This window comes from Taudactylus pleione, unplaced genomic scaffold (genome assembly GCF_031769625.1).
Source record: "Taudactylus pleione unplaced genomic scaffold, aTauple2 ptg001666l, whole genome shotgun sequence".
In the NCBI taxonomy this organism is placed as follows: domain Eukaryota; kingdom Metazoa; phylum Chordata; class Amphibia; order Anura; family Myobatrachidae; genus Taudactylus; species Taudactylus pleione.
In genome coordinates, this window is record NW_028286063.1 from 295,001 (window position 1) to 317,500 (window position 22,500).

Consider the following 22,500-nt stretch of genomic DNA (forward strand, 5'->3'; position numbering starts at 1 on the left):
ATTTTATACTGCCATAACAGTCTTTTCTATTACATTTTACAATTAATTTTTTCAACTTATCTATGAATTTACTTGAGTTAAGAAGTAAAAGCTGTCTAAATTTAATGCTTTTGAGCATCTACAGCCAAACCACACTGGACATGCCCAATCTCGTCTGATCTTGGAAGCTAGGCAGTGTTGGGCCTGGTTAGTACTTGGATGGGAGACAACCTGGGAATACCAGGAGCTGTAGGTAATTTTATACTGCCAGAACATTCTTTTCTATTACATTTTACATTTAAATTTTTCAACTAATCAATGAATTTACTTGAGTTAAGAAGTAATAGAGGTCTAAAGTTAGTGTTTTTGAGCACCTACTGCCAAACCACACTGGACATGCCCAATCTCATCTGATCTTGGAAGCTATGCAGTGTTGTGCCTGGTTAGTACTTGGATGGGAGACCACCTGGGAATACCAGGTGCTGTAGGTAATTTTATGCAGCCTTAACATTCTTTTCTATTACATTTTACATTTAATTTTTTCAACTTATCAATGAATTTACTTGAGTTAAGAAGTGAAAGAGGTTTAAAGTTAATGTTTTTGAGCACCTACAGCCAAACCACACTGGACATGCCCAATCTCGTCTGATTTTGGAAGCTATGCAGTGTTGGGCCTGGTTAGTACTTGGATGGGAGACCACCTGGGAATACCAGGAGCTGTAGGTAATTTTATACTGCCATAACATTCTTTTCTATTACATTTTACATTTAATTTTTCAACTTATCATTGAATTTACTTGAGTTATGAAGTAAAAGAGGTCTAAAGTTAATACCTTTGAGCACCTACAGCCAATCCACACTGGACATGCCCAATCTCGTCTGATCTTGGAAACTATGCAGTGTTGGGCATGGTCAGTACTTGGATGGGAGACCACCTGGGAAAACCAGGTGCAGTAGGTAATTTTATACTGCCATAACATTCTTTTGTATTACATTTTACATTTAATTTTTTCAACTTATCAATGAATTTACTTGTGTTAAGAAGTAAAAGCGGTCTAAATTTAATGCTTTTGAGCACCTACAGCCAAACCACAGTGGACATGCCCAATCTCGTCTGATCTTGGAAGCTATGCAGTGTTGGGCCTGGTTAGTATTTGGATGGGAGACCACCTGGGAATACCAGGTGCTGTAGGTAATTTTATACTGCCATAACATTCTTTTCTATTACATTTTACATTTAATTTTTTCAACTTAATATTGAATTTACTTGAGTTAAGAAATAAAAGCGGTCTAAATTTAATGCTTTTGAGCACCTACAGCCAAACCACAATGGACATGCCCAATCTCGTCTGATCTTGGAAGTTATGCAGTGTTGGGCCTGGTTAGTACTTGGATGGGAGACCACCTGGGAATACCAGGAGCTGTAGGTAATTTTATACTGCCAGAACATTCTTTTCTATTACATTTTACATTTAATTTTTTCAACTTATCAATGAATTTCCTTGAGTTAAGAAGTAATAGAGGTCTAAAGTTAATACTTTTGAGCACCTACAGCCAATCCACACTGGACATGCCCAATCTCGTCTTATCTTGGTAGCTATGCAGTGTTGGGTATGGTCAGAACTTGGATGGGAGACCACCTGGGAAAAGCAGGTGCAGTAGGTAATTTTATACTGCCATAACATTCTTTTCTATTACATTTTACATTTAATTTTTTCAACTTATCAATGAATTTACTTGAGTTAAGAAGTAATACAGGTCTAAAGTTAATGATTTTGAGCATCTACAGTCAAACCACACTGGACATGCCCAATCTCGTCTGATCTTGGAAGCTATGCAGTGTTGGGCCTGGTTTGTACTTGGATGGGAGACCACCTGGGAATACCAGGAGCTGTAGGTAATTTTAGACAGCCAAAATCATTCTTTTTTATTACATTTTACATTTGATTTTTTCAACTTATCAATGAATTTACTTGAGTTAAGAAGTAAAAGAGGTCTAAAGTTAATGTTTTTGAGCACCTACAGCCAAACCACACTGGACATGCCCAATCTCGTCTGATCTTGGAAGCTATGCAGTGTTGGGCCTGGTTAGTACTTAGATGGGAGACCACCTGGGAAAACCAGATGCTGTAGGTAATTTTATACTGCCATAACATTCTTTTCTATTACATTTTACATTTCATTTTTCAACTTATCATTGAATTTACTTGAGTTAAGAAGTAAAAGAGGTCTAAAGTTAATGTTTTTGAGCACCTACAGCCAAACCACACTGGACATGCCCAATCTCGTCTGATCTTGGAAGCTATGCAGTGTTGGGCCTGGTTAGTACTTGGATGGGAAACCACCTGGGAATACCAGGTGCTGTAGGTAATTTTATACTGCCATAACAGTCTTTTCTATTACATTTTACATTTGATTTTTTCAACTTATCAATGAATTTCCTTGAGTTAAGAAGTAATAGAGGTCTAAAGTTAATACTTCTGAGCACCTACAGCCAATCCACACTGGACATGCCCAATCTCGTCTTATCTTGGTAGTTATGCAGTGTTGGGTAAGGTCAGAACTTGGATGGGAGACCACCTGGGAAAACCAGGTGCAGTAGGTAATTTTATACTGCCATAACATTCTTTTCTATTACATTTTACATTTAATTTTTTCAACTTATCAATGAATTTACTTGAGTTAAGAAGTAATACAGGTCTAAAGTTAATGTTTTTGAGCACCTACAGCCAAACCACACTGGACATGCCCAATCTCGTCTGATCTTGGAAGCTATGCAGTGTTGGGACTGGTTACTACTTGGATGGGAGACTACCTAGGAATCCCAGGTGCTGTAGGTAATTTTAAACTGCCATAACATTCTTTTCTATTACATTTTACATTTAATTTTTTCAACTTATCAATGAATTTACTTGTGTTAAGAAGTAAAAGCGGTCTAAATTGAATGCTTTTGAGCACCTACAGCCAAACCACAGTGGACATGCCCAATCTCGTCTGATCTTGGAAGCTATGCAGTGTTGGGCCTGGTTAGTACTTGGATGGGAGACCACCTGGGAATACCAGGAGCTGTACGTAATTTTATACTGCCAGAACATTCTTTTATATTACATTTTACATGTCAATTTTTCAACTTATCAATGAATTTACTTGAGTTAAGAAGTATTAGAGGTCTAAAGTTAATGTTTTTGAGCACCTACTGCCAAACCACACTGGACATGCCCAATCTCGTCTGATCTTGGAAGCTATGCAGTGTTGTGCCTGGTTAGTACTTGGATGGGAGACCACCTGGGAATACCAGGTGCTGTAGGTAATTTTAGACAGCCAAAATCATTCTTTTCTATTACATTTTACATTTCATTTTTTCAACTTATCAATGAATTTACTTGAGTTAAGAAGTAAAAGAGGTCTAAAGTTAATGTTTTTGAGCACCTACAGCCAAACCACACTGGACATGCCCAATCTCGTCTGATCTTGGAAGCTATGCAGTGTTGGACCTGGTTAGTACTTGGATAGGAGACCACCTAGGAATCCCAGGTGCTGTAGGTAATTTTATACTGCCATAACATTCTTTTCTATTACATTTTACATTTCATTTTTTCAACTTATCAATGAATTTACTTGAGTTAAGAAGTAATAGAGGTCTAAAGTTAATGTTTTTGAGCACCTACAGCCAAAACACGCTGGACATGCCCAATCTCGTCTGATCTTGGAAGCTATGCAGTGTTGGGCCTGGTTAGTACTTGGATGGGAGACCACCTGGGAATACCAGGAGCTGTAGGTAATTTTATACTGCCATAACATTCTTTTCTATAACATTTTACATTTCATTTTTCAACTTATCATTGAATTTACTTGAGTTAAGAAGTAAAAGAGGTCTAAAGTTAATACTTTTGAGCACCTACAGCCAAACCACACTGGACATGCCCAATCTCGTCTGATCTTGGAAGCTATGCAGTGTTGGGCCTGGTTAGTACTTGGATGGGAGACCACCTGGGATTACCCGGTGCTGTAGGTAATTTTATAGTGCCATAACATTCTTTTCTATTACATTTTAAATTTAATTTTTTCAACTTATCAATGAATTTACTTGAGTTAAGAAGTAATAGAGGTCTAAAGTTAATGTTTTTGAGCACCTACAGGCAAACCACACTGGACATGCCCAATCTCTTCTGATCTTGGAAGCTATGCAGTGTTGGGCCTGGTTAGTACTTGGATGGGAGACCACCTGGGAATACCAGGTGCTGTAGGTAATTTTATGCAGCCATAACATTCTTTTCTATTACATTTTACATTTAATTTTTTCAACTTATCAATGAATTTACTTGAGTTAAGAAGTAAAAGAGGTCTAAAGTTAAAGTTAATGTTTATGAGCACCTACAGCCAAACCACACTGGACATGCCCAATCTCGTCTGATTTTGGAAGCTATGCAGTGTTGGACCTGGTTAGTACTTGGATGGGAGACCACCTAGGAATCCCAGGTGCTGTAGGTAATTTTATACTGCCATAACACTCTTTTCTATTACATTTTACATATAATTTTTTCAACTTATCAATGAATTTACTTGAGTAAAGAAGTAAAAGAGGTCTAAAGTTAAGACTTTTAGAACCTACAGCCAAACCACACTGGACATGCCCAATCTCGTCTGATCTTGGAAGCTATGCAGTGTTGGGACTGGTTTGTACTTAGATGGGAGACTACCTAGGAATCCCAGGTTCTGTAGGTAATTTTATACTGCCAGAACATTCTTTTCTATTACATTTTACATTTAATTTTTTCAACTTATCAATGAAATTACTTGAGTAAAGAAGTAAAAGAGGTCTAAAGTTAATGTTTTTGAGCACCTACAGCCAAACCACAGTGGACATGCCCAATCTCGTCTGATCTTGGAAGCTATGCAGTGTTGGGCCTGGTTAGTACTTGGATGGGAGACCACCTAGGAATCCCAGGTGCTGTAGGTAATTTTATACTGCCATAACAGTCTATTACATTTTACATTTAATTTTTTCAACTTATCAATGAATTTACTTGAGTAAAGAAGTAAAAGATGTCTAAAGTTAATGTTTTTGAGCACCTACAGTCAAACCACACTGGACATGCCCAATCTCGTCTGATCTTGGAAGCTATGCAGTGTTTGGCCTGGTTTGTACTTGGATGGGAGACCACCTGTGAATACAAGGTGCTGTAGGTAATTTTATACTGCCATAACATTCTTTTCTAGAACATTTTACATTTAATTTTTTCAACTTATCAATGAATATACTTGAGTTAAGAAGTAAAAGAGGTCTATAGTTAATGTTTTTGAGCACCTACAGCCAAACCACACTGGACATGCCCAATCTCGTCTGATCTTGGAAGCTATGCAGTGTTGGGCCTGGTTAGTACTTGGATGGGAGACCACCTGGGAATACCAGGAGCTGTAGGTAATTTTATACTGCCATAACATTCTTTCTATTATATTTTACATTTAATTTTACAACTTATCATTGAATTTACTTGAGTTAAGAAGTAAAAGAGGTCTAAAGTTAATGTTTTTGAGCACCTACAGTCAAACCACACTGGACATGCCCAATCTCGTCTGATCTTGGAAGCTATGCAGTGTTGGGCCTGGTTAGTACTTGGATGGGAGACCACCTGGGAATACCAGGTGCTGTAGGTAATTTTATACTGCCATAACATTCTTTTCTATTACATTTTACATTTAATTTTTTCAACTTATCAATGAATTTACTTGAGTTAAGAAGTAATAGCGGTATAAATTTAATGCTTTTGGGCACCTACAGCCAAACCACACTGGACATGCCCAATCTCGTCTGATCTTGGAAACTATGCAGTGTTGGGACTGGTTAGTACTTGGATGGGAGACCACCTGGGAATACCAGGTGCTGTAGGTAATTTTATACTGCCATAACATTCTTTTCTATTACATTTTACATTTAATTTTTTCAACTTATCAATGAATTTACTTGAGTTAAGAAGTAATAGCGGTATAAATTTAATGCTTTTGGGCACCTACAGCCAAACCACACTGGACATGCCCAATCTCGTCTGATCTTGGAAACTATGCAGTGTTGGGACTGGTTAGTACTTGGATGGGAGACCACCTGGGCATACCAGGTGCTGTAGGTAATTTTATACTGCCATAACATTCTTTTCTATTACATTTTACATATAATTTTTTCAATTTATCAATGCATTTATTTGAGTTAAGAAGTAAAAGCGGTCTAAATTTAATGCTTTTGAGCACCTACAGCCAAACCACAGTGGACATGCCCAATCTCGTCTGATCTTGGAAGCTATGCAGTGTTGGGACTGGTTAGTACTTGGATGGGAGACCACCTGGGCATACCAGGTGCTGTAGGTAATTTTATACTGCCATAACATTCTTTTCTATTACATTTTACATATAATTTTTTCAACTTATCAATGAATTTACTTGAGTTAAGAAGTAAAAGAGGTCTAAAGTTAATACTTCTGAGCACCTACAGCCAATCCACACTGGACATGCCCAATCTCGTCTTGTCTTGGTAGTTATGCAGTGTTGGGTAAGGTCAGAACTTGGATGGGAGACCACCTGGGAAAACCAGGTGCAGTAGGTAATTTTATACTGCCATAACATTCTTTTCTATTACATTTTACATTTAATTTTTTCAACTTATCAATGAATTTACTTGAGTTAAGAAGTAATACACGTCTAAAGTTATTGTTTTTGAGCACCTACAGCCAAACCACACTGGACATGCCCAATTTCGTCTGATCTTGGAAGCTATGCAGTGTTGGGACTGGTTACTACTTGGATGGGAGACTACCTAGGAATCCCAGGTGCTGTAGGTAATTTTAAACTGCCATAACATTCTTTTCTATTACATTGTACATTTAATTTTTTCAACTTATCAATGAATTTACTTGTGTTAAGAAGTAAAAGCGGTCTAAATTTAATGCTTTTGAGCACCTACAGCCAAACCACAGTGGACATGCACAATCTCTTCTGATCTTGGAAGCTATGCAGTGTTGGGCCTGGTTAGTACTTGGATGGGAGACCACCTGGGAATACCAGGAGCTGTAGGTAATTTTATACTGCCAGAACATTCTTTTCTATTACATTTTACATTTAAATTTTTCAACTTATCAATGAATTTACTTGAGTTAAGAAGTAATAGAGGTCTAAAGTTAATGTTTTTGAGCACCTACTGCCAAACCACACTGGACATGCCCAATCTCGTCTGATCTTGGAAGCTATGCAGTGTTGTGCCTGGTTAGTACTAGGATGGGAGACCACCTGGGAATACCAGGTGCTGTAGGTAATTTTATGCAGCCATAACATTCTTTTCTATTACATTTTACATTTAATTTTTTCAACTTATCAATGAATTTACTTGAGTTAAGAAGTAAAAGAGGTCTAAAGTTAATGTTTTTTGAGCACCTACAGCCAAACCACACTGGACATGCCCAATCTCGTCTGATCTTGGAAGCTATGCAGTGTTGGACCTGGTTAGTACTTGGATAGGAGACCACCTAGGAATCCCAGGTGCTGTAGGTAATTTTATACTGCCATAACATTCTTTTCTATTACATTTTACATTTCATTTTTTCAACTTATCAATGAATTTACTTGAGTTAAGAAGTAATAGAGGTCTAAAGTTAATGTTTTTGAGCACCTACAGCCAAACCACACTGGACATGCCCAATCTCGTCTGATCTGGGAAGCTAAGCAGTGTTGGGCCTGGTTAGTACTTGGATGGGAGACTACCTAGGAATCTCAGGTGCTGTAGGTAATTTTATACTGCCATAACATTCTTTTCTATTACATTTTACATTTAATTTTTTCAACTTATCAATGAATTTACTTGTGTTAAGAAGTAAAAGCGGTCTAAAGTTAATGTTTTTTGAGCACCTACAGCCAAACCACACTGGACATGCCCAATCTCGTCTGATCTTGGAAGCTATGCAGTGTTGGACCTGGTTAGTACTTGGATAGTAGACCACCTAGGAATCCCAGGTGCTGTAGGTAATTTTATACTGCCATAACATTCTTTTCTATTACATTTTACATTTCATTTTTTCAACTTATCAATGAATTTACTTGAGTTAAGAAGTAATAGAGGTCTAAAGTTAATGTTTTTGAGCACCTACAGCCAAACCACACTGGACATGCCCAATCTCGTCTGATCTGGGAAGCTAAGCAGTGTTGGGCCTGGTTAGTACTTGGATGGGAGACTACCTAGGAATCTCAGGTGCTGTAGGTAATTTTATACTGCCATAACATTCTTTTCTATTACATTTTACATTTAATTTTTTCAACTTATCAATGAATTTACTTGTGTTAAGAAGTAAAAGCGGTCTAAATTTAACGCTTTTGAGCACCTACAGCCAAACCACAGTGGACATCCCCAATCTCGTCTGATCTTGGAAGCTATGCAGTGTTGGGCCTGGTTAGTACTTGGATGGGAGACCACCTGGGAATACCAGGAGCTGTAGGTAATTTTATACTACCATAACATTCTTTTCTATTACATTTTAAATTTAATTTTTTCAACTTATCAATGAATTTACTTGAGTTAAGAAGTAATAGAGGTCTAAATTTAATGCTTTTGAGCACCTACAGCCAAACCACACTGGACATGCCCAATCTTGTCTGATCTTGGAAGCTATGCAGTGTTGGGCCTCGTTTGTACTTGGATGGGAGACCACCTGGGAATACCAGGTGCTGTAGGTAATTTTAGACAACCAAAACATTCTTTTCTATTACATTTTACATTTCATTTTTTCAACTTATCAATGAATTTAATTGAGTTAAGAAGTAAAAGAGGTCTAAAGTTAATGTTTTTGAGCACCTACAGCCAAACCACACTGGACATGCCCAATCTCGTCTGATCTTGGAAGCTATGCAGTGTTGGGCCTGGTTAGTACTTGGATGGGAGACCACCTGGGAATACCAGGTGCTGTAGGTAATTTTATACTGCCATAACATTCTTTTCTATTACATTTTACATTTCATTTTTCAACTTATCATTGAATTTACTTGAGTTAAGAAGTAAAAGAGGTCTAAAGTTTATGTTTTTTAGCACCTACAGCCAAACCACACTGGACATGCCCAATCTCGTCTGAACTTGATAGCTATGCAGTGTTGGGCCTGGTTAGTACTTGGATGGGAGACCACCTGGGATTACCAGGTGCTGTAGGTAATTTTATAGTGCCATAACATTCTTTTCTATTACATTTTAAATTTAATTTTTTCAACTTATCAATGAATTTACTTGAGTTAAGAAGTAATAGAGGTCTAAAGTTAATGTTTTTGAGCACCTACAGCCAAACCACACTGGACATGCCCAATCTCGTCTGATCTTGGAAGCTATGCAGTGTTGGGCCTGGTTAGTACTTGGATGGGAAACCACCTGTGAATACGAGGTGCTGTAGGTAATTTTATGCAGCCATAACATTCTTTTCTATTACATTTTACATATAATTTTTTCAACTTATCAATGAATTTACTTGAGTTAAGAAGTAAAAGAGGTCTAAAGTTAAGGCTTTTAGCAACTACAGCCAAACCACACTGGACATGCCCAATCTCGTCTGATCTTGGAAGCTATGCAGTGTTGGGACTGGTTTGTACTTGGATGGGAGACTACCTTGGAATCCCAGGTTCTGTAGGTAATTTTATACTGCCATAACATTCTTTTCTATTACATTTTACATTTAATTTTTTCAACTTATCAATGAATTTACTTGAGTAAAGAAGTAAAAGAGGTCTAAAGTTAATGTTCTTGAGCACCTACAGCCAAACCACAGTGGACATGCCCAATCTCGTCTGATCTTGGAAGCTATGCAGTGTTGGGCCTGGTTAGTACTTGGATGGGAGACCACCTAGGAATCCCAGGTGCTGTAGGTAATTTTATACTGCCATAACAGTCTATTACATTTTACATTTAATTTTTTCAACTTATCAATGAATTTACTTGAGTAAAGAAGTAAAAGAGGTCTAAAGTTAATGTCTTTGAGCATCTACAGCCAAACCACACTGGACATGCCCAATCTCGTCTGATATTGGAAGCTATGCAGTGTTGGGCCTGGATAGTACTTGGATGGGAGACCACCTAGGAATACCAGGTGCTGTAGGTAATTTTATGCAGCCATAACATTCTTTTCTATTACATTTTACATATAATATTTTCAACTTATCAATGAATTTACTTGAGTTAAGAAGTAAAAGAGGTCTAAAGTTAATGTTTTTGAGCACCTACAGCCAAACCACACTGGACATGCCCAATCTCTTCTGATCTTGGAAGCTATGCAGTGTTGGGCCTGGTTAGTACTTGGATGGGAGACCACCTGGGAATACCAGGTGCTGTAGGTAATTTTATGCAGCCATAACATTCTTTTCTATTACATTTTACATTTAATTTTTTCAACTTATCAATGAATTTACTTGAGTTAAGAAGTAAAAGAGGTCTAAAGTTAAAGTTAATGTTTATGAGCACCTACAGCCAAACCACACTGGACATGCCCAATCTCGTCTGATTTTGGAAGCTATGCAGTGTTGGACCTGGTTAGTACTTGGATGGGAGACCACCTAGGAATCCCAGGTGCTGTAGGTAATTTTATACTGCCATAACACTCTTTTCTATTACATTTTACATATAATTTTTTCAACTTATCAATGAATTTACTTGAGTAAAGAAGTAAAAGAGGTCTAAAGTTAAGACTTTTAGAACCTACAGCCAAACCACACTGGACATGCCCAATCTCGTCTGATCTTGGAAGCTATGCAGTGTTGGGACTGGTTTGTACTTAGATGGGAGACTACCTAGGAATCCCAGGTTCTGTAGGTAATTTTATACTGCCAGAACATTCTTTTCTATTACATTTTACATTTAATTTTTTCAACTTATCAATGAATTTACTTGAGTAAAGAAGTAAAAGAGGTCTAAAGTTAATGTTTTTGAGCACCTACAGCCAAACCACAGTGGACATGCCCAATCTCGTCTGATCTTGGAAGCTATGCAGTGTTGGGCCTGGTTAGTACTTGGATGGGAGACCACCTAGGAATCCCAGGTGCTGTAGGTAATTTTATACTGCCATAACAGTCTATTACATTTTACATTTAATTTTTTCAACTTATCAATGAATTTACTTGAGTAAAGAAGTAAAAGATGTCTAAAGTTAATGTTTTTGAGCACCTACAGTCAAACCACACTGGACATGCCCAATCTCGTCTGATCTTGGAAGCTATGCAGTGTTTGGCCTGGTTTGTACTTGGATGGGAGACCACCTGTGAATACAAGGTGCTGTAGGTAATTTTATACTGCCATAACATTCTTTTCTAGAACATTTTACATTTAATTTTTTCAACTTATCAATGAATATACTTGAGTTAAGAAGTAAAAGAGGTCTAAAGTTAATGTTTTTGAGCACCTACAGCCAAACCACACTGGACATGCCCAATCTCGTCTGATCTTGGAAGCTATGCAGTGTTGGGCCTGGTTAGTACTTGGATGGGAGACCACCTGGGAATACCAGGAGCTGTAGGTAATTTTATACTGCCATAACATTCTTTCTATTATATTTTACATTTAATTTTACAACTTATCATTGAATTTACTTGAGTTAAGAAGTAAAAGAGGTCTAAAGTTAATGTTTTTGAGCACCTACAGTCAAACCACACTGGACATGCCCAATCTCGTCTGATCTTGGAAGCTATGCAGTGTTGGGCCTGGTTAGTACTTGGATGGGAGACCACCTGGGAATACCAGGTGCTGTAGGTAATTTTATACTGCCATAACATTCTTTTCTATTACATTTTACATTTAATTTTTTCAACTTATCAATGAATTTACTTGAGTTAAGAAGTAATAGCGGTATAAATTTAATGCTTTTGGGCACCTACAGCCAAACCACACTGGACATGCCCAATCTCGTCTGATCTTGGAAACTATGCAGTGTTGGGACTGGTTAGTACTTGGATGGGAGACCACCTGGGAATACCAGGTGCTGTAGGTAATTTTATACTGCCATAACATTCTTTTCTATTACATTTTACATTTAATTTTTTCAACTTATCAATGAATTTAATTGAGTTAAGAAGTAATAGCGGTATAAATTTAATGCTTTTGGGCACCTACAGCCAAACCACACTGGACATGCCCAATCTCGTCTGATCTTGGAAACTATGCAGTGTTGGGACTGGTTAGTACTTGGATGGGAGACCACCTGGGCATACCAGGTGCTGTAGGTAATTTTATACTGCCATAACATTCTTTTCTATTACATTTTACATATAATTTTTTCAATTTATCAATGCATTTACTTGAGTTAAGAAGTAAAAGTGGTCTAAATTTAATGCTTTTGAGCACCTACAGCCAAACCACAGTGGACATGCCCAATCTCGTCTGATCTTGGAAGCTATGCAGTGTTGGGACTGGTTAGTACTTGGATGGGAGACCACCTGGGCATACCAGGTGCTGTAGGTAATTTTATACTGCCATAACATTCTTTTCTATTACATTTTACATATAATTTTTTCAACTTATCAATGAATTTACTTGAGTTAAGAAGTAAAAGAGGTCTAAAGTTAATACTTCTGAGCACCTACAGCCAATCCACACTGGACATGCCCAATCTCGTCTTGTCTTGGTAGTTATGCAGTGTTGGGTAAGGTCAGAACTTGGATGGGAGACCACCTGGGAAAACCAGGTGCAGTAGGTAATTTTATACTGCCATAACATTCTTTTCTATTACATTTTACATTTAATTTTTTCAACTTATCAATGAATTTACTTGAGTTAAGAAGTAATACACGTCTAAAGTTATTGTTTTTGAGCACCTACAGCCAAACCACACTGGACATGCCCAATTTCGTCTGATCTTGGAAGCTATGCAGTGTTGGGACTGGTTACTACTTGGATGGGAGACTACCTAGGAATCCCAGGTGCTGTAGGTAATTTTAAACTGCCATAACATTCTTTTCTATTACATTGTACATTTAATTTTTTCAACTTATCAATGAATTTACTTGTGTTAAGAAGTAAAAGCGGTCTAAATTTAATGCTTTTGAGCACCTACAGCCAAACCACAGTGGACATGCACAATCTCTTCTGATCTTGGAAGCTATGCAGTGTTGGGCCTGGTTAGTACTTGGATGGGAGACCACCTGGGAATACCAGGAGCTGTAGGTAATTTTATACTGCCAGAACATTCTTTTCTATTACATTTTACATTTAAATTTTTCAACTTATCAATGAATTTACTTGAGTTAAGAAGTAATAGAGGTCTAAAGTTAATGTTTTTGAGCACCTACTGCCAAACCACACTGGACATGCCCAATCTCGTCTGATCTTGGAAGCTATGCAGTGTTGTGCCTGGTTAGTACTTGGATGGGAGACCACCTGGGAATACCAGGTGCTGTAGGTAATTTTATGCAGCCATAACATTCTTTTCTATTACATTTTACATTTAATTTTTTCAACTTATCAATGAATTTACTTGAGTTAAGAAGTAAAAGAGGTCTAAAGTTAATGTTTTTTGAGCACCTACAGCCAAACCACACTGGACATGCCCAATCTCGTCTGATCTTGGAAGCTATGCAGTGTTGGACCTGGTTAGTACTTGGATAGGAGACCACCTAGGAATCCCAGGTGCTGTAGGTAATTTTATACTGCCATAACATTCTTTTCTATTACATTTTACATTTCATTTTTTCAACTTATCAATGAATTTACTTGAGTTAAGAAGTAATAGAGGTCTAAAGTTAATGTTTTTGAGCACCTACAGCCAAACCACACTGGACATGCCCAATCTCGTCTGATCTGGGAAGCTAAGCAGTGTTGGGCCTGGTTAGTACTTGGATGGGAGACTACCTAGGAATCTCAGGTGCTGTAGGTAATTTTATACTGCCATAACATTCTTTTCTATTACATTTTACATTTAATTTTTTCAACTTATCAATGAATTTACTTGTGTTAAGAAGTAAAAGCGGTCTAAATTTAACGCTTTTGAGCACCTACAGCCAAACCACAGTGGACATCCCCAATCTCGTCTGATCTTGGAAGCTATGCAGTGTTGGGCCTGGTTAGTACTTGGATGGGAGACCACCTGGGAATACCAGGAGCTGTAGGTAATTTTATACTACCATAACATTCTTTTCTATTACATTTTAAATTTAATTTTTTCAACTTATCAATGAATTTACTTGAGTTAAGAAGTAATAGAGGTCTAAATTTAATGCTTTTGAGCACCTACAGCCAAACCACACTGGACATGCCCAATCTTGTCTGATCTTGGAAGCTATGCAGTGTTGGGCCTCGTTTGTACTTGGATGGGAGACCACCTGGGAATACCAGGTGCTGTAGGTAATTTTAGACAACCAAAACATTCTTTTCTATTACATTTTACATTTCATTTTTTCAACTTATCAATGAATTTAATTGAGTTAAGAAGTAAAAGATGTCTAAAGTTAATGTTTTTGAGCACCTACAGCCAAACCACACTGGACATGCCCAATCTCGTCTGATCTTGGAAGCTATGCAGTGTTGGGCCTGGTTAGTACTTGGATGGGAGACCACCTGGGAATACCAGGTGCTGTAGGTAATTTTATACTGCCATAACATTCTTTTCTATTACATTTTACATTTCATTTTTCAACTTATCATTGAATTTACTTGAGTTAAGAAGTAAAAGAGGTCTAAAGTTTATGTTTTTTAGCACCTACAGCCATACCACACTGGACATGCCCAATCTCGTCTGAACTTGATAGCTATGCAGTGTTGGGCCTGGTTAGTACTTGGATGGGAGACCACCTGGGATTACCAGGTGCTGTAGGTAATTTTATAGTGCCATAACATTCTTTTCTATTACATTTTAAATTTAATTTTTTCAACTTATCAATGAATTTACTTGAGTTAAGAAGTAATAGAGGTCTAAAGTTAATGTTTTTGAGCACCTACAGCCAAACCACACTGGACATGCCCAATCTCGTCTGATCTTGGAAGCTATGCAGTGTTGGGCCTGGTTAGTACTTGGATGGGAAACCACCTGTGAATACGAGGTGCTGTAGGTAATTTTATGCAGCCATAACATTCTTTTCTATTACATTTTACATATAATTTTTTCAACTTATCAATGAATTTACTTGAGATAAGAAGTAAAAGAGGTCTAAAGTTAAGGCTTTTAGCACCTACAGCCAAACCACACTGGACATGCCCAATCTCGTCTGATCTTGGAAGCTATGCAGTGTTGGGACTGGTTTGTACTTGGATGGGAGACTACCTTGGAATCCCAGGTTCTGTAGGTAATTTTATACTGCCATAACATTCTTTTCTATTACATTTTACATTTAATTTTTTCAACTTATCAATGAATTTACTTGAGTAAAGAAGTAAAAGAGGTCTAAAGTTAATGTTCTTGAGCACCTACAGCCAAACCACAGTGGACATGCCCAATCTCGTCTGATCTTGGAAGCTATGCAGTGTTGGGCCTGGTTAGTACTTGGATGGGAGACCACCTAGGAATCCCAGGTGCTGTAGGTAATTTTATACTGCCATAACAGTCTATTACATTTTACATTTAATTTTTTCAACTTATCAATGAATTTACTTGAGTAAAGAAGTAAAAGAGGTCTAAAGTTAATGTCTTTGAGCATCTACAGCCAAACCACACTGGACATGCCCAATCTCGTCTGATATTGGAAGCTATGCAGTGTTGGGCCTGGATAGTACTTGGATGGGAGACCACCTAGGAATACCAGGTGCTGTAGGTAATTTTATGCAGCCATAACATTCTTTTCTATTACATTTTACATATAATTTTTTCAACTTATCAATGAATTTACTTGAGTTAAGAAGTAAAAGAGGTCTAAAGTTAATGTTTTTGAGCACCTACAGCCAAACCACACTGGACATGCCCAATCTCGTCTGATTTTGGAAGCTATGCAGTGTTGGACCTGTTTAGTACTTGGATGGGAGACCACCTAGGAATCCCAGGTGCTGTAGGTAATTTTATACTGCCATAACAGTCTTTTCTATTACATTTTACATATAATTTTTTCAACTTATCAATGAATTTACTTGAGTTAAGAAGTAAAAGAGGTCTAAAGTTAAGGATTTTAGCACCTACAGCCAAACCACACTGGACATGCCCAATCTCGTCTGATCTTGGAAGCTATGCAGTGTTGAGACTGGTTTGTACTTGGATGGGAGACTACCTAGGAATCCCAGGTTCTGTAGGTAATTTTATACTGCCATAACATTCTTTTCTATTACATTTTACATTTAATTTTTTCAACTTATCAATGAATTTACTTGAGTAAAGAAGTAAAAGAGGTCTAAAGTTAATGTTTTTGAGCACCTACAGCCAAACCACAGTGGACATGCCCAATCTCGTCTGATCTTGGAAGCTATGCAGTATTGGGCCTGGTTAGTACTTGGATGGGAGACCACCTAGGAATCCCAGGTGCTGTAGGTAATTTTATACTGCCATAACAGTCTATTACATTTTACATTTAATTTTTTCAACTTATCAATGAATTTACTTGAGTAAAGAAGTAAAAGAGGTCTAAAGTTAATGTCTTTGAGCACCTACAGCCAAACCACAGTGGACATGCCCAATCTCGTCTGATCTTGGAAGCTATGCAGTGTTGGGCCTGGTTAGTACTTGGATGGGAGACCACCTAGGAATCCCAGGTGCTGTAGGTAATTTTATACTGCCATAACAGTCTATTACATTTTACATTTAATTTTTTCAACTTATCAATGAATTTACTTGAGTAAAGAAGTAAAAGAGGTCTAAAGTTAATGTCTTTGAGCATCTACAGCCAAACCACACTGGACATGCCCAATCTCGTCTGATATTGGAAGCTATGCAGTGTTGGGCCTGGATAGTACTTGGATGGGAGACCACCTAGGAATACCAGGTGCTGTAGGTAATTTTATGCAGCCATAACATTCTTTTCTATTACATTTTACATATAATATTTTCAACTTATCAATGAATTTACTTGAGTTAAGAAGTAAAAGAGGTCTAAAGTTAATGTTTTTGAGCACCTACAGCCAAACCACACTGGACATGCCCAATCTCGTCTGATTTTGGAAGCTATGCAGTGTTGGACCTGGTTAGTACTTGGATGGGAGACCACCTAGGAATCCCAGGTGCTGTAGGTAATTTTATACTGCCATAACAGTCTTTTCTATTACATTTTACATATAATTTTTTCAACTTATCAATGAATTTACTTGAGTTAAGAAGTAAAAGAGGTCTAAAGTTAAGGCTTTTAGCACCTACAACCAAACCACACTGGACATGCCCAATCTCGTCTGATCTTGGAAGCTATGCAGTGTTGAGACTGGTTTGTACTTGGATGGGAGACTACCTAGGAATCCCAGGTTCTGTAGGTAATTTTATACTGCCATAACATTCTTTTCTATTACATTTTACATTTAATTTTTTCAACTTATCAATGAAATTACTTGAGTAAAGAAGTAAAAGAGGTCTAAAGTTAATGTTTTTGAGCACCTACAGCCAAACCACAGTGGACATGCCCAATCTCGTCTGATCTTGGAAGCTATGCAGTGTTGGGCCTGGTTAGTACTTGGATGGGAGACCACCTAGGAATCCCAGGTGCTGTAGGTAATTTTATACTGCCATAACAGTCTATTACATTTTACATTTAATTTTTTCAACTTATCAATGAATTTACTTGAGTAAAGAAGTAAAAGAGGTCTAAAGTTAATGTCTTTGAGCACCTACAGCCAAACCACACTGGACATGCCCAATCTCGTCTGATATTGGAAGCTATGCAGTGTTGGGCCTGGATAGTACTTGGATGGGAGACCACCTAGGAATACCTGGTGCTGTAGGTAATTTTATATAGCCATAACATTCTTTTCTATTACATTTTACATTTAATTTTTTCAACTTATCAATGAATTTACTTGAGTAAAGAAGTAAAAGATGTCTAAAGTTAATGTTTTTGAGCACCTACAGCCAAACCACACTGGACATGCCCAATCTCATCTGATCTTGGAAGCTATGCAGTGTTGGGCCTGGTTGGTACTTGGATGGGAGACCACCTGGGAATACCAGGTGCTGTAGGTGATTTTATACTGCCATAACATTCTTTTCTATTACATTTTACATTTAATTTTTTCAACTTATCAATGAATTTACTTGAGTTACGAAGTAATAGAGGTCTAAAGTTAATGCTTTTGCACACCTACAGCCAAACCACAGTGGACATGCCCAATCTCGTCTGATCTTGGAAGCTATGCAGTGTTGGGCCTGGTTAGTACTTGGATGGGAGACCACCTGGGAATACCAGGAGCTGTAGGTAATTTTATGCTGCCATAACATTCTTTTCAATTATTTTTTACTTTTAATTTTACAACTTATCATTGAATTTACTTGATTTAAGAAGTAAAAGAGGTCTAAAGTTAATGTTTTTGAGCACCTACAGCCAAACAACACTGGACATGCCCAATCTCATCTGATCTTGGAAGCTATGCAGTGTTGGGCCTGGTTAGTACTTGGATGGGAGACCACCTGGGAATACCAGGTGCTGTAGGTAATTTTATACTGCCATAACATTCTTTTCTATTACATTTTACATTTAATTTTTTCAACTTATCAATGAATTTACTTGAGTTAAGAAGTAATAGAGGTCTAAAGTTAATGCTTTTGCGCACCTACAGCCACACCACACTGGACATGCCCAATCTTGTCTGATCTTGGAAGCTATGCAGTGTTGGGCCTGGTTAGTACTTGGATGGGAGACCACCTGGGAATACCAGGAGCTGTAGGTAATTTTATACTGCCATAACATTCTTTTCTATTATATTTTACATTTAATTTTACAACTTATCATTGGATTTACTTGAGTTAAGAAGTAAAAGAGGTCTAAAGTTAATGTTTTTGCGCACCTACAGCCAAACCACACTGGACATGCCCAATCTCGTCTGATCTTGGAAGCTATACAGTGTTGGGCCTGGTTAGTACTTGGATGGGAGACCACCTGGGAATACTAGGTGCTGTAGGTAATTTTATACTGCCATAACATTCTTTTCTATTACATTTTACATTTAATTTTTTCAACTTATCAATAAATTTACTTGAGTTAAGAAGTAATAGCGGTATAAATTTAATGCTTTTGGGCACCTACAGCCAAACCACACTGGACATGCCCAATCTCGTCTGATCTTGGAAACTATGCAGTGTTGGGCCTGGTTAGTACTTGGATGGGAGACCACCTGGGAATACCAGGTGCTGTAGTTAATTTTATACTGCCATAACATTCTTTTCTATTACATTTTACATTTAATTTTTTCAACTTATCAATGAATTTACTTGAGTTAAGAAGTAATAGAGGTCTAAAGTTAATGTTTTTGAGCACCTACAGCCAAACCACACTGGACATGCCCAATCTCGTCTGATCTTGGAAGCTATGCAGTGTTGGGCCTGGTTAGTACTTGGATGGGAGACCACCTGGGAATACCAGGTGCTGTAGGTAATTTTATGCAGCCATAACTTTCTTTTCTATTACATTTTACATTTAATTTTTTCAACTTATCAATGAATTTACTTGAGTTAAGAAGTAAAAGAGGTCTAAAGTTAATGTTTTTGAGCACCTACAGCCAAACCACACTGGACATGCTCAATCTCGTCTGATCTTGGAAGCTATGCAGTGTTGGACCTGTTTAGTACTTGGATAGGAGACCACCTAGGAATCCCAGGTGCTGTAGGTAATTTTATACTGCCATAACTTCTTTTCTATTACATTTTAAATTTAATTTTTTCAACTTATCATTGAATTTACTTGAGTTAAGAAGTAAAAGAGGTCTAAAGTTAATACTTTTGAGCACCTACAGCCAATCCACACTGGACTTGCCCAATCTCGTCTGATCTTGGTAGCTATGCAGTGTTGGGCATGGTCAGTACTTGGATGTGAGACCACCTGGGAAAACCAGCTGCAGTAGGTAATTTTATACTGCCATAACATTCTTTTCTATTACATTTTACATTTAATTTTTTCAACTTATCAATGAATTTACTTGAGTTAAGAAGTAATAGAGGTCTAAAGTTAATGTTTTTGAGCACCTACAGCCAAACCACACTGGACATGCCCAATCTCGTCTGATCTTGGAAGCTATGCAGTGTTGGGACTGGTTTGTACTTGGATGGGAGACTACCTAGGAATCCGAGGTTCTGTAGGTAATTTTATACTGCCATAACAGTCTATTACATTTTACATTTAATTTTTTCAACTTATCAATGAATTTACTTGAGTAAAGAAGTAAAAGAGGTCTAAAGTTAATGTCTTTGAGCACCTACAGCCAAGCCACACTTGACATGCCCAATCTCGTCTGATATTGGAAGCTATGCAGTGTTGGGCCTGGATAGTACTTGGATGGGAGACCACCTAGGAATCCCTGGTGCTGTAGGTAATTTTATATAGCCATAACATTCTTTTCTATTACATTTTACATTACATTTTTTCAACTTATAAATTAATTTACTTGAGTTAAGAAGTAAAAGAGGTCTAAATTTAATGTTTTTGAGCGGCTATAGCCAAACCACACTGGACATGCCCAATCTCGTCTGATCTTGGAAGTTATGCAGTGTTGGGCCTGGTTAGTACTTGAATGGTTGACCACCTGGGAATATCAGGTGCTGTAGGTAATTTTATACTGCCATAACATTCTTTTCTATTAAATTTTACATTTAATTTTTTCAACTTATCAATGAATTTACTTGAGTTAAGAAGTAAAAGATGTCTAAAGTTAATGTTTTTGAGCACCTACAGTCAAACCACAGTGGACATGCCCAATCTCGTCTGATCTTGGAAGCTATGCAGTGTTTGGCCTGGTTTGTACTTGGATGGGAGACCACCTGGGAATACCAGGTGCTGTAGGTAATTTTATACTGCCATAACATTCTTTTCTAGAACATTTTACATTTAATTTTTTCAACTTATCATTGAATTTACTTGAGTTAAGAAGTAAAAGAGGTCTAAAGTTAATGTTTTTGAGCACCTACAGCCAAACCACACTGGACATGCCCAATCTTGTATGATCTTGGAAGCTATGCAGTGTTGGGCCTGGTTAGTACTTTGATGGGAGACCACCTGGGAATACCAGGAGCTGTAGGTAATTTTATACTGCCATAACATTCTTTTCTATTATATTTTACATTTAATTTTACAACTTATCATTGAATTTACTTGAGCTAAGAAGTAAAAGAGGTCTAAAGTTAATGTTTTTGAGCACCTACAGCCAAACCACACTGGACATGCCCAATCTCGTCTGATCTTGGAAGCTATGCAGTGTTGGGCCTGGTTAGTACTTGGATGGGAGACCTCCTGGTAATACCAGGTGCTGTAGGTAATTTTATACTGCCATAACTTTCTTTTCTATTACATTTTACATTTAATTTTTTCAACTTATCATTGAATTTACTTGAGTTAAGAAGTAATAGCGGTATAAATTTAATGCTTTTGGGCACCTACAGCCAAACCACACTGGACATGCCCAATCTCGTCTGATCTTGGAAGTTATGCAGTGTTGGGCCTGGTTAGTACTTGGATGGGAGAACACCTGGAAATACCAGGTGCTGTAGGTAATTTTATACTCCCATAACATTCTTTTCTATTACATTTTACATTTCATTTTTCAACTTATCATTGAATTTACTTGAGTTTAGAAGTAAAAGAGGTCTAAAGTTAATGTTTTTGAGCACCTACAGCCAAACCACACTGGACATGCCCAATCTCGTCTGAACTTGGAAGCTATGCAGTGTTGGACCTGTTTAATACTTGGATAGGAGACCACCTAGGAATCCCAGGTCCTGTAGGTAATTTTATACTGCCATAACATTCTTTTCTATTACATTTTAAATTTAATTTTTTCAACTTATCAATGAATTTACTTGAGTTAAGAAGTAATAGAGGTCTAAAGTTAATGTTTTTGAGCACCTACAGCCAAACCACACTGGACATGCCCAATCTTGTCTGACCTTGGAAGCTATGCAGTGTTGGGCCTGGTTAGTACTTGGATGGGAGACCACCTGGGAATACCAGGAGCGGTAGGTAATTTTATGCTGCCATAACATTCTTTTCTATTACATTTTACATTTAATTTTTCAACTTATCATTGAATTTACTTGAGTTAAGAAGTAAAAGAGGTCTAAAGTTAATACTTTTGAGCACCTACAGCCAATCCACACTGGACATGCCTCATCTCGTCTTATCTTGGTAGCTATGCAGTGTTGGGCATGGTCAGTTCTTGGATGGGAGACCACCTGGGAAAACCAGCTGCAGTAGGTAATTTTATACTGCCATAACATTCTTTTCTATTACATTTTACATTTAATTTTTTCAACTTATCAATGAATTTACTTGAGTTAAGAAGTAATAGAGGTCTAAAGTTAATGTTTTTGAGCACCTACAGCCAAACCACACTGGACATGCCCAATCTCGTCTGATCTTGGAAGCTATGCAGTGTTGGACCTGTTTAGTACTTGGATAGGAGACCACCTAGGAATC

The 22,500-nt window shown here is 37.5% G+C and overlaps 7 non-coding genes and 82 pseudogenes across 7 annotated transcripts; all 89 read left to right on the top strand.

Moving 5' to 3' along the window:
- The first annotated feature begins 116 nt into the window (after positions 1-116).
- LOC148440725 (5S ribosomal RNA) lies at positions 117-235 on the top strand (annotated as a pseudogene).
- Positions 236-351: 116 nt separating this feature from the next.
- LOC148440726 (5S ribosomal RNA) lies at positions 352-470 on the top strand (annotated as a pseudogene).
- Positions 471-586: 116 nt separating this feature from the next.
- On the top strand, positions 587-705 carry LOC148440727 (5S ribosomal RNA; annotated as a pseudogene).
- A 115-nt stretch (positions 706-820) lies between these two features.
- Positions 821-939, top strand: LOC148440728 (5S ribosomal RNA; annotated as a pseudogene).
- A 116-nt stretch (positions 940-1,055) lies between these two features.
- LOC148440729 (5S ribosomal RNA) lies at positions 1,056-1,174 on the top strand (annotated as a pseudogene).
- Positions 1,175-1,290: 116 nt separating this feature from the next.
- LOC148440730 (5S ribosomal RNA) lies at positions 1,291-1,409 on the top strand (annotated as a pseudogene).
- A 351-nt stretch (positions 1,410-1,760) lies between these two features.
- Positions 1,761-1,879, top strand: LOC148440731 (5S ribosomal RNA; annotated as a pseudogene).
- A 117-nt stretch (positions 1,880-1,996) lies between these two features.
- LOC148440732 (5S ribosomal RNA) lies at positions 1,997-2,115 on the top strand (annotated as a pseudogene).
- Positions 2,116-2,230: 115 nt separating this feature from the next.
- Positions 2,231-2,349, top strand: LOC148440733 (5S ribosomal RNA). The gene has a single exon (XR_015876139.1). It is a non-coding gene; the product is annotated as a 5S ribosomal RNA (ribosomal RNA).
- A 351-nt stretch (positions 2,350-2,700) lies between these two features.
- Positions 2,701-2,819, top strand: LOC148440734 (5S ribosomal RNA; annotated as a pseudogene).
- Positions 2,820-2,935: 116 nt separating this feature from the next.
- LOC148440735 (5S ribosomal RNA) lies at positions 2,936-3,054 on the top strand (annotated as a pseudogene).
- A 116-nt stretch (positions 3,055-3,170) lies between these two features.
- LOC148440736 (5S ribosomal RNA) lies at positions 3,171-3,289 on the top strand (annotated as a pseudogene).
- A 117-nt stretch (positions 3,290-3,406) lies between these two features.
- LOC148440737 (5S ribosomal RNA) lies at positions 3,407-3,525 on the top strand (annotated as a pseudogene).
- A 116-nt stretch (positions 3,526-3,641) lies between these two features.
- Positions 3,642-3,760, top strand: LOC148440738 (5S ribosomal RNA; annotated as a pseudogene).
- A 115-nt stretch (positions 3,761-3,875) lies between these two features.
- On the top strand, positions 3,876-3,994 carry LOC148440739 (5S ribosomal RNA; annotated as a pseudogene).
- A 116-nt stretch (positions 3,995-4,110) lies between these two features.
- LOC148440740 (5S ribosomal RNA) lies at positions 4,111-4,229 on the top strand (annotated as a pseudogene).
- A 122-nt stretch (positions 4,230-4,351) lies between these two features.
- Positions 4,352-4,470, top strand: LOC148440741 (5S ribosomal RNA; annotated as a pseudogene).
- Positions 4,471-4,585: 115 nt separating this feature from the next.
- On the top strand, positions 4,586-4,704 carry LOC148440742 (5S ribosomal RNA; annotated as a pseudogene).
- A 116-nt stretch (positions 4,705-4,820) lies between these two features.
- LOC148440743 (5S ribosomal RNA) lies at positions 4,821-4,939 on the top strand (annotated as a pseudogene).
- Positions 4,940-5,050: 111 nt separating this feature from the next.
- On the top strand, positions 5,051-5,169 carry LOC148440744 (5S ribosomal RNA; annotated as a pseudogene).
- A 116-nt stretch (positions 5,170-5,285) lies between these two features.
- LOC148440745 (5S ribosomal RNA) lies at positions 5,286-5,404 on the top strand (annotated as a pseudogene).
- Positions 5,405-5,518: 114 nt separating this feature from the next.
- On the top strand, positions 5,519-5,637 carry LOC148440746 (5S ribosomal RNA). Its single transcript, XR_015876126.1, has one exon. It is a non-coding gene; the product is annotated as a 5S ribosomal RNA (ribosomal RNA).
- A 116-nt stretch (positions 5,638-5,753) lies between these two features.
- LOC148440747 (5S ribosomal RNA) lies at positions 5,754-5,872 on the top strand (annotated as a pseudogene).
- Positions 5,873-5,988: 116 nt separating this feature from the next.
- LOC148440748 (5S ribosomal RNA) lies at positions 5,989-6,107 on the top strand (annotated as a pseudogene).
- A 116-nt stretch (positions 6,108-6,223) lies between these two features.
- LOC148440749 (5S ribosomal RNA) lies at positions 6,224-6,342 on the top strand (annotated as a pseudogene).
- Positions 6,343-6,693: 351 nt separating this feature from the next.
- On the top strand, positions 6,694-6,812 carry LOC148440750 (5S ribosomal RNA; annotated as a pseudogene).
- A 116-nt stretch (positions 6,813-6,928) lies between these two features.
- LOC148440751 (5S ribosomal RNA) lies at positions 6,929-7,047 on the top strand (annotated as a pseudogene).
- A 116-nt stretch (positions 7,048-7,163) lies between these two features.
- On the top strand, positions 7,164-7,282 carry LOC148440752 (5S ribosomal RNA; annotated as a pseudogene).
- A 117-nt stretch (positions 7,283-7,399) lies between these two features.
- LOC148440753 (5S ribosomal RNA) lies at positions 7,400-7,518 on the top strand (annotated as a pseudogene).
- A 116-nt stretch (positions 7,519-7,634) lies between these two features.
- Positions 7,635-7,753, top strand: LOC148440754 (5S ribosomal RNA; annotated as a pseudogene).
- Positions 7,754-7,870: 117 nt separating this feature from the next.
- On the top strand, positions 7,871-7,989 carry LOC148440755 (5S ribosomal RNA; annotated as a pseudogene).
- A 116-nt stretch (positions 7,990-8,105) lies between these two features.
- On the top strand, positions 8,106-8,224 carry LOC148440756 (5S ribosomal RNA; annotated as a pseudogene).
- Positions 8,225-8,340: 116 nt separating this feature from the next.
- On the top strand, positions 8,341-8,459 carry LOC148440757 (5S ribosomal RNA; annotated as a pseudogene).
- A 116-nt stretch (positions 8,460-8,575) lies between these two features.
- LOC148440758 (5S ribosomal RNA) lies at positions 8,576-8,694 on the top strand (annotated as a pseudogene).
- Positions 8,695-8,810: 116 nt separating this feature from the next.
- Positions 8,811-8,929, top strand: LOC148440759 (5S ribosomal RNA). The gene has a single exon (XR_015875984.1). It is a non-coding gene; the product is annotated as a 5S ribosomal RNA (ribosomal RNA).
- A 115-nt stretch (positions 8,930-9,044) lies between these two features.
- LOC148440760 (5S ribosomal RNA) lies at positions 9,045-9,163 on the top strand (annotated as a pseudogene).
- Positions 9,164-9,279: 116 nt separating this feature from the next.
- LOC148440761 (5S ribosomal RNA) lies at positions 9,280-9,398 on the top strand (annotated as a pseudogene).
- Positions 9,399-9,513: 115 nt separating this feature from the next.
- On the top strand, positions 9,514-9,632 carry LOC148440762 (5S ribosomal RNA; annotated as a pseudogene).
- Positions 9,633-9,748: 116 nt separating this feature from the next.
- On the top strand, positions 9,749-9,867 carry LOC148440763 (5S ribosomal RNA; annotated as a pseudogene).
- A 111-nt stretch (positions 9,868-9,978) lies between these two features.
- Positions 9,979-10,097, top strand: LOC148440764 (5S ribosomal RNA; annotated as a pseudogene).
- A 116-nt stretch (positions 10,098-10,213) lies between these two features.
- LOC148440765 (5S ribosomal RNA) lies at positions 10,214-10,332 on the top strand. Its single transcript, XR_015876155.1, has one exon. It is a non-coding gene; the product is annotated as a 5S ribosomal RNA (ribosomal RNA).
- A 122-nt stretch (positions 10,333-10,454) lies between these two features.
- LOC148440766 (5S ribosomal RNA) lies at positions 10,455-10,573 on the top strand (annotated as a pseudogene).
- Positions 10,574-10,688: 115 nt separating this feature from the next.
- LOC148440767 (5S ribosomal RNA) lies at positions 10,689-10,807 on the top strand (annotated as a pseudogene).
- Positions 10,808-10,923: 116 nt separating this feature from the next.
- On the top strand, positions 10,924-11,042 carry LOC148440768 (5S ribosomal RNA; annotated as a pseudogene).
- Positions 11,043-11,153: 111 nt separating this feature from the next.
- LOC148440769 (5S ribosomal RNA) lies at positions 11,154-11,272 on the top strand (annotated as a pseudogene).
- Positions 11,273-11,388: 116 nt separating this feature from the next.
- LOC148440770 (5S ribosomal RNA) lies at positions 11,389-11,507 on the top strand (annotated as a pseudogene).
- A 114-nt stretch (positions 11,508-11,621) lies between these two features.
- Positions 11,622-11,740, top strand: LOC148440771 (5S ribosomal RNA). The gene has a single exon (XR_015876127.1). It is a non-coding gene; the product is annotated as a 5S ribosomal RNA (ribosomal RNA).
- Positions 11,741-11,856: 116 nt separating this feature from the next.
- Positions 11,857-11,975, top strand: LOC148440772 (5S ribosomal RNA; annotated as a pseudogene).
- Positions 11,976-12,091: 116 nt separating this feature from the next.
- LOC148440773 (5S ribosomal RNA) lies at positions 12,092-12,210 on the top strand (annotated as a pseudogene).
- Positions 12,211-12,326: 116 nt separating this feature from the next.
- LOC148440774 (5S ribosomal RNA) lies at positions 12,327-12,445 on the top strand (annotated as a pseudogene).
- A 351-nt stretch (positions 12,446-12,796) lies between these two features.
- Positions 12,797-12,915, top strand: LOC148440775 (5S ribosomal RNA; annotated as a pseudogene).
- Positions 12,916-13,031: 116 nt separating this feature from the next.
- LOC148440776 (5S ribosomal RNA) lies at positions 13,032-13,150 on the top strand (annotated as a pseudogene).
- Positions 13,151-13,266: 116 nt separating this feature from the next.
- Positions 13,267-13,385, top strand: LOC148440777 (5S ribosomal RNA; annotated as a pseudogene).
- A 117-nt stretch (positions 13,386-13,502) lies between these two features.
- Positions 13,503-13,621, top strand: LOC148440778 (5S ribosomal RNA; annotated as a pseudogene).
- A 116-nt stretch (positions 13,622-13,737) lies between these two features.
- Positions 13,738-13,856, top strand: LOC148440779 (5S ribosomal RNA; annotated as a pseudogene).
- A 116-nt stretch (positions 13,857-13,972) lies between these two features.
- LOC148440780 (5S ribosomal RNA) lies at positions 13,973-14,091 on the top strand (annotated as a pseudogene).
- Positions 14,092-14,207: 116 nt separating this feature from the next.
- LOC148440781 (5S ribosomal RNA) lies at positions 14,208-14,326 on the top strand (annotated as a pseudogene).
- A 116-nt stretch (positions 14,327-14,442) lies between these two features.
- On the top strand, positions 14,443-14,561 carry LOC148440782 (5S ribosomal RNA). Its single transcript, XR_015875985.1, has one exon. It is a non-coding gene; the product is annotated as a 5S ribosomal RNA (ribosomal RNA).
- Positions 14,562-14,676: 115 nt separating this feature from the next.
- LOC148440783 (5S ribosomal RNA) lies at positions 14,677-14,795 on the top strand (annotated as a pseudogene).
- A 116-nt stretch (positions 14,796-14,911) lies between these two features.
- Positions 14,912-15,030, top strand: LOC148440784 (5S ribosomal RNA; annotated as a pseudogene).
- A 115-nt stretch (positions 15,031-15,145) lies between these two features.
- Positions 15,146-15,264, top strand: LOC148440785 (5S ribosomal RNA; annotated as a pseudogene).
- A 116-nt stretch (positions 15,265-15,380) lies between these two features.
- On the top strand, positions 15,381-15,499 carry LOC148440786 (5S ribosomal RNA; annotated as a pseudogene).
- Positions 15,500-15,610: 111 nt separating this feature from the next.
- Positions 15,611-15,729, top strand: LOC148440787 (5S ribosomal RNA; annotated as a pseudogene).
- Positions 15,730-15,845: 116 nt separating this feature from the next.
- LOC148440788 (5S ribosomal RNA) lies at positions 15,846-15,964 on the top strand (annotated as a pseudogene).
- A 115-nt stretch (positions 15,965-16,079) lies between these two features.
- On the top strand, positions 16,080-16,198 carry LOC148440789 (5S ribosomal RNA; annotated as a pseudogene).
- Positions 16,199-16,314: 116 nt separating this feature from the next.
- On the top strand, positions 16,315-16,433 carry LOC148440790 (5S ribosomal RNA; annotated as a pseudogene).
- Positions 16,434-16,544: 111 nt separating this feature from the next.
- LOC148440791 (5S ribosomal RNA) lies at positions 16,545-16,663 on the top strand (annotated as a pseudogene).
- A 111-nt stretch (positions 16,664-16,774) lies between these two features.
- On the top strand, positions 16,775-16,893 carry LOC148440792 (5S ribosomal RNA; annotated as a pseudogene).
- A 116-nt stretch (positions 16,894-17,009) lies between these two features.
- Positions 17,010-17,128, top strand: LOC148440793 (5S ribosomal RNA; annotated as a pseudogene).
- A 350-nt stretch (positions 17,129-17,478) lies between these two features.
- Positions 17,479-17,597, top strand: LOC148440794 (5S ribosomal RNA; annotated as a pseudogene).
- Positions 17,598-17,708: 111 nt separating this feature from the next.
- On the top strand, positions 17,709-17,827 carry LOC148440795 (5S ribosomal RNA; annotated as a pseudogene).
- Positions 17,828-17,943: 116 nt separating this feature from the next.
- Positions 17,944-18,062, top strand: LOC148440796 (5S ribosomal RNA; annotated as a pseudogene).
- A 116-nt stretch (positions 18,063-18,178) lies between these two features.
- LOC148440797 (5S ribosomal RNA) lies at positions 18,179-18,297 on the top strand (annotated as a pseudogene).
- Positions 18,298-18,412: 115 nt separating this feature from the next.
- On the top strand, positions 18,413-18,531 carry LOC148440798 (5S ribosomal RNA; annotated as a pseudogene).
- Positions 18,532-18,647: 116 nt separating this feature from the next.
- Positions 18,648-18,766, top strand: LOC148440799 (5S ribosomal RNA; annotated as a pseudogene).
- Positions 18,767-18,881: 115 nt separating this feature from the next.
- On the top strand, positions 18,882-19,000 carry LOC148440800 (5S ribosomal RNA; annotated as a pseudogene).
- A 116-nt stretch (positions 19,001-19,116) lies between these two features.
- LOC148440801 (5S ribosomal RNA) lies at positions 19,117-19,235 on the top strand (annotated as a pseudogene).
- A 116-nt stretch (positions 19,236-19,351) lies between these two features.
- Positions 19,352-19,470, top strand: LOC148440802 (5S ribosomal RNA). The gene has a single exon (XR_015875986.1). It is a non-coding gene; the product is annotated as a 5S ribosomal RNA (ribosomal RNA).
- A 116-nt stretch (positions 19,471-19,586) lies between these two features.
- LOC148440803 (5S ribosomal RNA) lies at positions 19,587-19,705 on the top strand (annotated as a pseudogene).
- Positions 19,706-20,055: 350 nt separating this feature from the next.
- On the top strand, positions 20,056-20,174 carry LOC148440804 (5S ribosomal RNA; annotated as a pseudogene).
- A 111-nt stretch (positions 20,175-20,285) lies between these two features.
- Positions 20,286-20,404, top strand: LOC148440805 (5S ribosomal RNA; annotated as a pseudogene).
- A 116-nt stretch (positions 20,405-20,520) lies between these two features.
- LOC148440806 (5S ribosomal RNA) lies at positions 20,521-20,639 on the top strand (annotated as a pseudogene).
- A 116-nt stretch (positions 20,640-20,755) lies between these two features.
- On the top strand, positions 20,756-20,874 carry LOC148440807 (5S ribosomal RNA; annotated as a pseudogene).
- A 116-nt stretch (positions 20,875-20,990) lies between these two features.
- On the top strand, positions 20,991-21,109 carry LOC148440808 (5S ribosomal RNA; annotated as a pseudogene).
- Positions 21,110-21,224: 115 nt separating this feature from the next.
- Positions 21,225-21,343, top strand: LOC148440809 (5S ribosomal RNA; annotated as a pseudogene).
- A 116-nt stretch (positions 21,344-21,459) lies between these two features.
- Positions 21,460-21,578, top strand: LOC148440810 (5S ribosomal RNA; annotated as a pseudogene).
- A 115-nt stretch (positions 21,579-21,693) lies between these two features.
- On the top strand, positions 21,694-21,812 carry LOC148440811 (5S ribosomal RNA; annotated as a pseudogene).
- A 116-nt stretch (positions 21,813-21,928) lies between these two features.
- LOC148440812 (5S ribosomal RNA) lies at positions 21,929-22,047 on the top strand (annotated as a pseudogene).
- Positions 22,048-22,397: 350 nt separating this feature from the next.
- The window catches only part of LOC148440813 (5S ribosomal RNA), a 119-nt pseudogene continuing 16 nt past the window's right edge, over positions 22,398-22,500 (top strand).